This window comes from Haliotis asinina, chromosome 2, assembly GCF_037392515.1.
Source record: "Haliotis asinina isolate JCU_RB_2024 chromosome 2, JCU_Hal_asi_v2, whole genome shotgun sequence".
Classification (NCBI taxonomy): domain Eukaryota; kingdom Metazoa; phylum Mollusca; class Gastropoda; order Lepetellida; family Haliotidae; genus Haliotis; species Haliotis asinina.
This window is the reverse complement of record NC_090281.1, coordinates 24,500,481-24,512,615: the sequence shown is the minus strand read 5'-3', so window position 1 is coordinate 24,512,615 and position 12,135 is coordinate 24,500,481. Positions and strand designations below refer to the sequence as shown.

At 38.0% G+C, this 12,135-nt stretch overlaps 2 protein-coding genes across 3 annotated transcripts in view; one reads left to right on the top strand and one right to left on the bottom strand.

Annotated features, from left to right (window-relative positions):
* LOC137273443 (zinc finger CCCH-type with G patch domain-containing protein-like) overlaps positions 1-12,135 on the bottom strand; it is a 69,302-nt gene that overhangs the window by 11,848 nt on the left and 45,319 nt on the right. The window lies entirely within an intron of this gene.
* The window catches only part of LOC137273441 (uncharacterized), a 40,270-nt gene that overhangs the window by 4,924 nt on the left and 23,211 nt on the right, over positions 1-12,135 (top strand). The gene's annotated exons all lie outside the window — the stretch shown is intronic.

The following is a 12,135-nucleotide window of genomic DNA, read 5'->3' as shown; positions in this document are numbered from 1 at the left end:
ACTTTGATGTATCGGGTCCATGTGTACAGATAAGATGTTATTAATACTGGGTAGGTAGTTCACAGTGAGTGAGTGATCTGGGGTTATAGCAAACATGGAGGAAAGATAAGATTCATACACTGCATGTTAGTCTGTCTCATAGTCCTTTCTCCAATGCTTAAGCCCTATATAAAGCGAGTCTAGATTTTCTCAGATTCTGAATTTCCCATCTCACTTGGGCTCCTTTTTAATTTAAAAGACATTAGCTGTCAAAACACACATTATATATAGTCAGAGTTCAACCCACACAGGAAATCAAACCGGAGTCTTCAGCTTGATGAGCCAACACTTGATCCCTGTGACTTTCCAATCACCACCACCTGTAACTTCTCTATCTGCAGGGGTATCCTAGTAGTTAAAGTGTTCACTATTCACGCCAATAATCTGGGTTCATTTCTGGTGTCCTTCATTGCAATATTGCTGGAATATTCCTTAAAGCAGTGCAAACACCCATTCTTTATGTGGCATTTGGATTTTGGTATGATGTAGGGGAATGGTTCTGTATATATATATATATATTTTTTAACTCTTTACATAAGCCTTTTAAGTGCAATATGCAATGTTTTGCTGTCACTTGCTTGATAACAGTGTTAGTATCTACACCGAAACGTTGCATATGTTGTCATATAGAAGTTGTATAAATATCAGAGTCTCCCTCTTGTTAACCACAAAATGTGCCTCAGCTTTCACTCAAGGAAACAGATAATAGTCATGAACCATTGAGTATTAACTCACAAACAATCTTAAACATTGGGAATTCAAAGTTTTCTTTGGATGTCCAACAGGTTTTTACTCCCTTGGGTTAAGATTAAGATTAACAGAGTATCCATTTTTATACACCTCTGCCTTTAAGATTTCATCAGTTCACGTCCTGCATTGTGTAACGGTGCATAAACACACATCAATATATCTCTGATTAACAGCGACAATGACGTAGCAACCTCTCCATGCATGGTTTACTCCTGCAGTAGAATTCACACATGTGTGATGGGTGATGCTGGGAAAACACAGATCCGGGAAGAAATACAGGTAAGCAAGTTGAAATGGGGATTATGGGTAACTTGTATAGAGCTGATATTCTACTGGCTTGACATATATTTCTTACATGTGTAATTTTGTATTTGTATGCAAGCAATTCATAGTTTGTTATGTAATGCAATTGTTTTGTGTATTTTACTGTCCAATAAGCAGGTTGACTGAACAAGAGTACAGGTTTGATATCTATTACTCCTTGCAATTTTCAAAATACCATTTTTACATCTACCTTGTGTTGACGTGGTAGAACACATTTCAATACTTGGCATATGATGGTACATAACATCAGATCTATTTTTGAACACATTCTTTGTTCTAGGAAGTTGTAATCGTTAAACAACAACTATTGCAAAAAAATATGATACATCATCAGATCAGGGTCAAAGAAAAACAAAAAATATATAAACACATGTCAATCACTAAAAAGGGTTGCGCAACGATTAGTTTTAATCACAGATGGGGACAAGTCTCATACTCTAGTGAGATAGACATGTTCAGGTAAATTAATAAGGCTCATAGGATCCTGTAGTGTTATGTTTATCAAGCGTACCTACCTGTGGGGGGTGTATTGTGAAGAGTGGGGATGGAGGATGAAGGGTGTATGTATACTCTATAGACTCTATCAGCTGACTGGTTAGGGCAGTTTAAGTGTCGGGTTTCACGTCATGAGGTGAAGATGGATCAGCTGTTAGAACCTATTGATATAAACTCTGACAACCAGGATATAGCCCGCAACAAAACATTACACAAGTGGCGACCAACCAGAGAGTCCAAGTAGCATTTAACACTGTGAAATTGGATATAACATGATAACTACTGTATGAAAGAAAGTCAGTGGAGGTAAGTCTTTAAGTTACATTATCGTTAAGTGTTACATGTTACATGAGATATTTGCCAATATTATTGTAAAATATTCAGAAGAACCCTCAGTTCAGGTTACATGAAAAGTTTGATTCAGCTCAGACTAATGCCTAGTCTATCAGTCTCTGAGTACATAAACGTTTGACAGAAACAACTAATTCTTTGAAGTGAAAAGGAATCCATTTAGGGCTCAAGTATCACAAATGGCTGGATGGAGGCAGTTAATAATATGGTTCAGGGACTGTAAGACAAACTAGATTTAGTTTAAAAAAACTTTCTGCGTCATTGTTTTTTTGTCAGTATTTCACAGACCCTCAAACTAGTGGAAAACATTTTATTTAGTTAAAATAACAAATATCAAATATCTTATGAGATACAGCTGAACTTTAAACAATTATAAAGTGATGTCAATCTGGGAACAAAAAGTGTGAAGATACTTTGAATGTAGAATGAGTGAGTGACAGTGAGTGAGTGAGTGAGAGAGAGAGAAAGAGAGAGAGAGTGAGTGAGAGAGAGAGAGAGAGTGAGTGAGTAGAGTGGAGTTTTATGATGCTTTTGGCAATATTCCAGCAATATCACAACGGGGAACACCAGAAATGGGCTTCACACTTTGTACCCATGTGGGGAATGGAATCCGGGTCTTTGGTATGAGAAATGGATGCTTTAATCACTTGGCTACCAACCGCCCCTGAACGTAAAGAGATGAAGTGGTCATGGATCTGATGTAATGGAGCTGTTTGATGATTCCAGGATAAAACTTGGTGTCAAACATGTTGTTGCAATACACGTAGACTGACATTTTATCTCAGCATATTTATAATTTTGATGAATAATTCCATTTATAATTAAAAGGTTAGCTCTAATAATAGAGATGGGAGATTCATCCTTATGGTTAGTCTTTGAATACATATAATTTTACTAGAAACAAATTCCAACTAAACTGAAAAGTAGTTCCAGTGATAGGTGCACAGAAAAATAGTCCTTGAAAAAAAAAGTCCCAGAAAAAAGTCCTAAATTTGCCTTGGAAAAGAGTTCTGAGACTGGACAAAAAGTCCTATTTTGAAAAAGGGAATAAAAAGTATTTTTCAGATTGTGATAGTTTTATATAGCGTTTATTGACGTTCAAGTATTGTATATTCATACACCAAATGTAAAATAGACAGATCCTGTTAACATTGTAACATAGGTTTTCACCTCTATTCCTACTACTGAATATTGATGAGTTTTAATGTATCCTGGTGCTCTGAAAACCACGCCAGTTGGGTCACTTGAGATAGAAGCAAACATCCCTCCACTTCAGATCCATTCGGAATCAGTTATCCTGAACAGAAGGATTAAAAATCACTTCCTTCCAAAAGATTCTCCAGGGCATCTCAAGAAAAACAAAGCAAAGAACTCCTTCTATGCAAGATCCAGCAGGCTACTCAAGGAAAGAAACATCTATCTCCCTTCTAGGTCAGACCCCAACTTCTCTCCAACAGCAATCATGAATGATATACCACCATGGCAATGGAAACCTCCAACCATAGTAACATCAATTCCAGAACAAGCCAATAAGTCAGAAAACCCAGTCAAGTTGAAGATGCTAGCCTTGGAGTTAATCCAGACTAAATATTCAGAATACAGAAAGATCTACACTGACGGCTCCCTGGATCCAAACAATGGAAAAGCTGGGGCAGGCATATATCTCCAAGACGATGAGAGTAGTGTCATCATTCCACTCACCCCCTGCTCAATCCTCAGTGCAGAACTTACAGCAATAGAAAGAGCCTTGCTGGAAATTAAAGATCTTTCCAACTCCGGTCCTTACACCATCCTGACGGACTCTTTATCATCCCTGCACACTCTGTTGTCATACAAACCTACTGAGTACTACCATCAAACCAAAGCCATCAACAGTCTGCTACAAACCCTGAAAACTGTCATCTGCCTACAATGGATCCCAAGCCATGTAGGGATTATTGGGAACGAAAAGGCTGACGAACTTGCCAAGCAAGCATCTGAGTGTGGCCCTCTGCTAAAACCTATGTCATCTCTACCTAGTTTGAAATGCAGAGTGAAGGAAACCTCTAGTGATAAATGGTCAAATATCTGGCTCAATAACAGCAAAGGTCGAAAGTACTTTGAACTGCAGGAAAAACCCAACAGAATTTTCTACAAAAATATCAAAAGAACGGATCAAGTTACCATCTCTAGAATCCGACTGAACCACTTTCCCTGTCAGAGCTATCTAGCCAAATATCATCTGGCAACTGACCCCAGTTGCACATTTTGTAATCAAGAAGAGGAAGATCTTGAGCACATCTTATTCAGATGCCCCGAATATGATGAAATCAGGTCAACAGCCAACAACAATCTTAAAGAAGCCCTTGAAAACAGAAATAATGAATGGGCTCAATTCATCAATATAATCAAGAGGAGAAACGAGAGGGTACATGCAAGGGCCACGACGCCAGAGGCATGCTCCACTACCTAACCTAATGAAGCCATGGACCCTCAGTTAAATAGTGTTGATGGATGGGCAAATACTACCCCTAGCTGTAACATATCTTGATATGTTTCATTCAGAGCTTCAGCATTGCGAAAAGGGCAGAAGGAAAAATAATGCTGTTCAGGAACTGGGACACAGACTAGGATACATGGAGTGTTAACGTTGTCCTTAATGGTCATATCAACATATTTACTGACTGTCATTATGACGCAAACCTGTGTGGGTCAGATGTATACTGAAAGAAACAGTAAACTGGAAAATTCAAGTGTTTCTACAATTTTTTCAAGTTTTAATCACTAGCTTTCATCAGCACTGTGGTAATGAAAACTAGAAAATAATAAAGGAACACTTGAATTTTCCTATGATCCCTTAGTTGTTTCTCTCAGTATATATGTGTATCATTCATTGGACAGTGTACATATGATGAACGCAAGTTATACCACGCCATAAATATTTGTGATGCCATATAATGTGTCCTTGCTAAGAGAAACCATGTGACCCCAGTGTTTTAAACCATGTCCTGTTAGGACAAGCCATGGACCCTCAGTTAAGTAGTGTTGATGGATGGGCAAATACTAGCCCTGTAACTATTAACTCAAGTGTCTGAGCCCCAAACGATAACTGAGTAATATGTCAACAAGGGTAAACCCAGCAGATTAACTGCCGAACACAGAGATTTGTACCTGTCTCCTCGTTATCTCACCTGTTTACTCACAATACTCCAGAAACCATAAATGCCAGGGCCCAGATTTCCGAAGTTCTCTTAGCGCTAAGACAGTCTTAAATGCCATACATTAACATTGACATAAGTCTGTCTTAGCGCTAAGGGAGCTTTGAAAATGTACGCCCAGGTTTAAAGTAAACTTCTGATGGTAAATGTATAAAACCACTTGTTTGTATAAAGATTTTATGAAGATGTCTGCTTTATTTGATCCACCCTACAGAGCTGTAACAGTGCATCAAAGTATCGATGGATTGCAACTGTTGAGTCTCTGATAGCAATTAATTGATTGTAGAAACAAAAAACTATCGATGCATCTACAGTATGTGTGACTATCTATGGTTTAGTAACTGACTTCTTTTGATAAATGCTCGTGGCAAAATACAGGAAGTTTGAGTGCATCCTTGCAGCTTCATTGAGTTTATGTTCTGACTGTTTACTTCACCTGGGATTCAAGTTTCTTGTCAGTTACTAAATGAGACTGACACTACTTCAGCCTGTTCTCATTTCATACAAACTATACATTCAATTGGGGAAAGGACTTTAGATTAGACAATTCAAGGAGAGAAGAAACCATAGTTGGTCACAAAGATGGCAACAGTATGTTGCAATCATAAGATTATCGCTATTGCTATAGTTGTTTCCCCATCAATGGTCACCCATAATACCCTGGCTCTCAAGGATTAGAAATAATACAGTTATGCATCTTCATACAGATAGTTGTCACACCTGTGATAGGCTGGTCTGCTGCAGGTAATGGTCGTGTCAGTTGATGATACAAGTGTACTGTTTCCCATACAGCCATCTCTCATCTCATTTCACACTCCATACATTTCATGAATAAAGATAACCATCTTAAGTCGGTACTGTTTTCCTAACCACATTTCACATATATCATGCTGTTCATCACACAATGAAACACTCAGATGACATGAGCAAAGACCTGTGTTCCTGAATATTTTCCACATATTCTGACCACCATACTATGGCCCTGGAGTTAATTGAACTAGCCAACTATGTAAATACAGTTTTAACACTTAGTAACACCACATGAATTCAATCATTATGATTTTGCTTATGACAGAAAGAAAATAATTCGCTCCCATTACTGACACTTGTACTAGTTTCCTCAAGACAACCACTTGCTCTAGCATCATTTTACCAGATAGATGTTTACCATGAAACTTCCCAGGACATGTGTAGTAGAGAAATTCAACCATGTCAGACAAAAGATATTTTGTTAGCAATGACCTAAACTTCAGAATTTATGCGAAGTCTAAAACATATTTTCTTGAAGTTTGGGGGATTTCAAGAAGCCATTACAAAAAGTTGATTTATGTTCTAAACTATGCTGCTTGTTATGAAAAAAAAATATCTTTGGACTTATCAACACAAAACTTTATTGGCATACAACTTGATTTATTTGGTGTGAACTGACACTTATGTTGATAAAAATATTTTGAGCATATTAATGATAATGATTATTACACTCAATGATGAAAATAGAGGGACATCATAAATGATGATGATGATGATGATGATGATGATGATGATGATGATGATGATGATATTGTGATGATTATATTATCTAATCATCAGTTCTAAGTCCATCATTCTCATGAATCTGTTCCAAACCAAACTGGCCAATTTCAATAGAATGCTTAACCACACAACCATCTCACATCACCTCACATTTCATGTCCTCCTGCAGAATATACTGCACGCCCTCGTGTCCGCACTTGCCGGCACCCAAACCACATTTATGGCCTCCGACAATACTGACACAGCAACAGCTCTTGTCTGCATACGGAGGCAGTTGTCACTATTGATAAAACTAGACACACGATGCATACGGCCCATCACAACTACTGTCAATCCTCCTCTTACAATATTCATCCCGCAGAATGACCTACTAACATCAAAGTATTTATTATACCATTTACCTGGTGGGCTTTCAAATACAACAGCCATGTACTGCTAATGCATTCATGACTGCACCAACTGAATCATAGAATGAACATGTGCAGTTAATCAAAGCACTGGACTTTTTATTTAATTTCTTTCATGATGATAGGTGTTCTCATTGCATAGATACAAGTAATAGAAGGGACTGAAACGTGATTAAAAAACATGGTTGTTTGCCTAGGAAGACCTTGATCTTGTCAGTTTGTATGACCCTCTGTTAACCATGCAGAAACCATGCTGAATACAGACATGAGAAGATAAAAATATTCTTTCTGAAACACACTTTGCATGATTGTTTGCTGTGTGTGGAGAACTGTTGTTTTGAGGGCATATCCCCAAATAGGTGCACTCGTAGAGGACACGTTGTCAAGGGTACTCTGTTCTCAGTCTCTAATGCCATGGATGAGTGAGTGAGAAAGTGAGAGTGAGTGAGTGCATGAGTGAGTGAGTGAGTATGCGAATGAATGAGTGAGTAAGTGACCGTTTAAAGTAATGAGCTGGAATCAACATTCAGTGAGAGGCATATCCCAGCAACTCATATTCTCAAGGCTGTGAGTGAGTGAGTGAGTGAGTGAGTGAGGATTTGTTTCCTATTCTGAGACTTTAACCTCATTCAATGCAAAAATGTAAACCTGAACCAACAGACCTATACAATCATGTGATGTTGCTGAAATAATGCTATCAATTTATTATACCCAGAACACAGAAAAAACATCAAATATAATTAAATGAAAGTTACAAACACACAACATTTTGAAAAGATATATCACAATCTGCTTGTCACTCTCATTGTTTTTATGATGGCACAGGCTGGCAAAGATGTAGGAAATTTCATGGATGTACTGGTATAGGGTCAGCAGTCTGGCCACAACAGACTCATTTATGACCAGATAACGTAGAATTGACTTCAATGCTACAGCACAAATACAACATGTCCACAAAGAATCCCTGAGCTCATCCTGATTGTTCATATTCTGTGAATATTCCATGTCTTTCATCAGTCTCTCTTCAACCTACATCATGTGAGTCCCCAACTGGAATACTGTTCTAATTTTTTCATGTCCGACTCAGTCTAGATGCTGACACAAGGAGAAGCTGATGCGTAGAGTGAGAGTGAATTTTAGTTTCATGCGGCTTTTAGCACTAGTCCATCAATATCACGGCAGGGACACAAGAAATTGGCTCGACACAATGTACTCATGTGGAGAAATGAACCCAGGTCTTCAATGTGATGAGCGAACGCTTTAACTGCTAGTCTACAGCATTCCTCCAACAGATGCAGGGATATAATAATGTTCAGAGACACAGACACACTGAGGCACATAGACACAAGCACAGACACAGATACAGAGACTCTGACAGACACAGATACAGATACAGAGACTATGACTGACATAGATACAGATACAGAGATTCTTGACAGATACAGAGACTGAAAAACACAGATTCAGAGACTCTGAAAAACACAGATTCAGAGACTCTGACAGACACAGAGACACTGACAGACAAAGACACAGACACAGATACAGAGATTCTTGACAGACACAGAGACTCTGAAAAACACAGATTCAGAGTCTCTGACTGACACAAACACAATACTGAGACTCTGACAGACACAGATACTGAGACTCTGACAGACACAGATACACAGGCAGACACAGACATATGCACAGACACTGTGAGAGACAGACAAACCAGATCATATAGCCAGGTCCCTGTACCAGTGTTCAACCTTGGGGAACCAGAATCTGTTAGATTTTCCAATGTGTTTTGGATTTAAGGAACATCAACTTTCAAAATTGTTGCATCCACCCCTTCATTTTCATGCTAAACAATGTGCTGATTGCCTGTCCATTGTCCTTCATACTCTCTCAGCTACTCATACCTGAGACTTCTAATCTGTATAATGGACAAACAACTTGCTCCATAAACATGCCAAACAAACCAGTATCTTTGGCTCTAAACACTTATACAGGATATACCTGAGTCGCTAGACGATGTTGATGAAAGTTTATGGCCTGAAATGGTGATGGAAAGATGCCTGATGCAAACAAACATTTCAGGTCTTTGACCTCACATGGGGTTAAAAGTGTACAATATTTATGGTCTAATTTTTGATAAAATCAATGATTTGATATCGAGAGTCCTCCATGAGCGAGTGATTTATCACAACAAGACATAGGTCATCAGATAGACAGCGAGGTTAAGACCAGGCTGCAAGCACTTGAGCAGTGCCTGGGAACTCAGTCCTGAGTAACAAGTACAGATTTATTATTACTTACGGCTAAAGTAATAAAACATTCACTGACTCAGTTAAAGATAGATGAATGCAGTCTTTCAGTGACAAGATATTAAGAAAACCTAACTTCTGATACAAATACCTTTTAAAACTTTTATTTCATGAGCATATTTGGAGCAAATCATCAGAAATGCACAAAGAACCTGAATAATTTCATGGCCCACAAAATTGTAGCAACATGAAAAATTGTCTGATCTGGTCCAATTTGATCATTATCATCTGCTATACCATCTTCATCCCCAGTCTCCATTTGCAACAACTCCACCACCTATCTGAAATACGCAGTGAATATAAAAGCTTACGTCATTATTGACGCAATGCCACTGGACCCTAAGTTCAGATAAGCAAAGCTTGTAATTTGTTCTTGTTTAAAACTACTTACTTTATTTTTTGTCAGTGCTGATTAAATACCTGACCTGCTTTACCTGGTTTTCTTATTGATTTGAAACAGCCACAGTTGATGCGCTGATGAACGTTCCATACTGAAGTTGACTCCCAAAACATGTCCATGACACTCTCTCATGACACCAGGGCATGATGATGATGCCTATATTTTCATGTCTAGAGCAAAAACTGCAGGACATCTTCATTATCAACTGGAACATCATCTACACCCACCTTCGGTAACTACCACTATATGCAAATTTGGCCTTGTCTTCAAGCACCATTTCAAGTGTTCCTTAAAGAAGCTATGTTTGACATTTTGTCCATTCACACACTTATGACATACAAAGTATGCAGGAATTCCTTCTATCCAGATATTTGTTCACGACTGTACAGATTGCCATTTTCATCAATGACTGTGCCACACAAAATACAAAAAAGTTATAATGTATATAATATTAAATATCATACTGTTGTGTGTTCTTACAGCAAACTGAACTGTGCACGGTATGAGCTGGCACAGGTCTCATCAAGCAGACAAGTTCCTGTAAGTTAACTGTTTCATATGGAGCTGGAGTCAGTTTCAAATGGCTCTGTATTCAATTGAAGGATTGACCATTTAGTAATCCTTGGGGGCCTGACATTTGAGTTTGAAACTGAATATTTTACAGCAGCTTTTGAAAAAAATATAACTCTCTGAAAAGAGGAAGCAATCAATATTTTTTAACCCACAAAGATAATTTTTTAAACATTCAGAATCTCCCAAGAATGAATAATTACATCTTTGTTGAAACCTCAGGAAAAGGTATTTAAATACCACAAGTTTCAGGAAATATTTAAATGTCCAAGCATGGTGTCTCCTCCAGAAAATCAAATGACTGTCTCTTTGACTGTATAATCGAAATGACCTATAGTCTGAGTAAACAGTTAGAAAGAAGTTTGTCTTTGTTGGGAAGTCCTACGTGAGCTTGGCTAACAGCTCTATACATCTACTGAACTAAATACATCAAAGAAAACATCTAAAGGTATTATGCATATTCAAATATTCACTGACAAAAAAAATCTACTTTTAAGTCAAGTGCTGCTGACAAAAAATGTTGCTAGTGAAATTACATCTGTTATTTGCATCGTCCCAGGAGAATTTCTCAGTAGAGACTGGCTACTTTTCTGCATTAGTTCATGTTGTGTCAGAGCTTGCTCTGGCTAAAAGAGGCACTGCTGCATCAGGTGTCCTTTGAAGTTTACAATCAGAACTTTACTCATGAAATGATATATTAATCCCACTTGAGCTGATGTAGAGCACTGATATATCATGAGCTGACTGACTTCCATAAAATCCCCTTCAAAACTGATATATCGGGGGTTAACTGAAATGCATGAAGTTTCCTTCAAAACTGATACATCATGAGCTGACTAACTTACATAAAATCCCCTTCAACACTGATATGTCATGAGCTGACTGACTTACATAAAATCCCCCGCAACACTGATATTTCATGAGCTGGCTTGCTAAGAATCCGCTTCAACCTTGATATATCACTAACTGACTGATTTGCTTAGAATACCCTTCAACACCGATAAATTATCATGAGCCTACTGTCTCATTTAGCATGCCCTTAAAAACTGATATATCATGAACTGACATACTTAGAATCCCCATTAACACTGACATGTCATGGGCCTACTTGCTTGCTTTGAATCCCCTTGAAATACTGATGTGGAACACTGATATATCATGAGCTGACTTACTAGGAATCCCCTTGAAATACTTATGTGGAACACTAATATATCATGAGCTGACTTACTAGGAATCCCCTTGAAATACTGATGTGGACACTTATATATCCTGAGCTGACTTACTAGGAATCCCCTTGAAATACTGATGTGGAACACTAATATATCATGAGCTGACTTACTTGGAATCCCCATGAAATTGTAATGTAGAACACTGATATATCATGAGCTGACTTACTTGGAATCCCCTTTGAAATACTGATGTGGAACACTAATATATCATGAGCTGACTTACTAGGAATCCCTTTGAAATACTTATGTGAAACACTAATATATCATAAGCTGATTTACTTGGAATCCCCTTGAAATACTGATGTAGAACACTGATATATCATGAGCTGACTTACTAGGAATCCCCTTGAAATACTGATGTGGAACACTCAGTGACTTAATAGGAACGCTGATACATCATGAACTGACTTACTTGCTTCTTATCCCCTCCCAACACTGATGTATGACAAATATATGCAGAGCTGATCAATCTACATATAATCCCACTGCAAAACACTGTAATGATCAACTTAAACAACAGTGACATGTACACTT